Source organism: Penaeus monodon, chromosome 33 (genome assembly GCF_015228065.2).
Source record: "Penaeus monodon isolate SGIC_2016 chromosome 33, NSTDA_Pmon_1, whole genome shotgun sequence".
Taxonomy (NCBI): Eukaryota; Metazoa; Arthropoda; class Malacostraca; order Decapoda; family Penaeidae; genus Penaeus; species Penaeus monodon.
In genome coordinates this window covers 2,577,144-2,577,397 of record NC_051418.1, presented here as the reverse complement: position 1 = coordinate 2,577,397, position 254 = coordinate 2,577,144, and the positions used below count along the sequence as shown (strand labels likewise).

The 254-nt window shown below is 59.8% G+C and overlaps 1 non-coding gene across 1 annotated transcript in view; it reads left to right on the top strand.

Annotated features, from left to right (window-relative positions):
• Nucleotides 1-254, top strand: part of LOC119594453 — a 5,695-nt gene that overhangs the window by 3,482 nt on the left and 1,959 nt on the right. Inside the window, exon 1 of the ribosomal RNA XR_005230623.1 lies at nucleotides 1-254. This exon is cut by the window's left edge and continues 3,482 nt beyond it; it is cut by the window's right edge and continues 1,959 nt beyond it. This is a non-coding gene — a ribosomal RNA (large subunit ribosomal RNA).

The following is a 254-nucleotide window of genomic DNA, read 5'->3' as shown; positions in this document are numbered from 1 at the left end:
GTTAGTGCTCTTCTTCCTTCCTTCCTTTCAGCCTTAGCCCTCGGGAGTCGAGATGCCTACCCAGCGCGCCCGCGTTGCGGGGGGGCAGTCCGTACCTTACTCCGCAGCAGGTCTCCAAGGTGTTCAGCCTCTGGTCGATAGATCAATGTAGGTAAGGGAAGTCGGCAAGTTAGATCCGTAACTTCGGGACAAGGATTGGCTCTGAGGGTCGAGCCATGCCGGGCCCACAGCCGGAAGCGGTCCCTCGTTCCCCT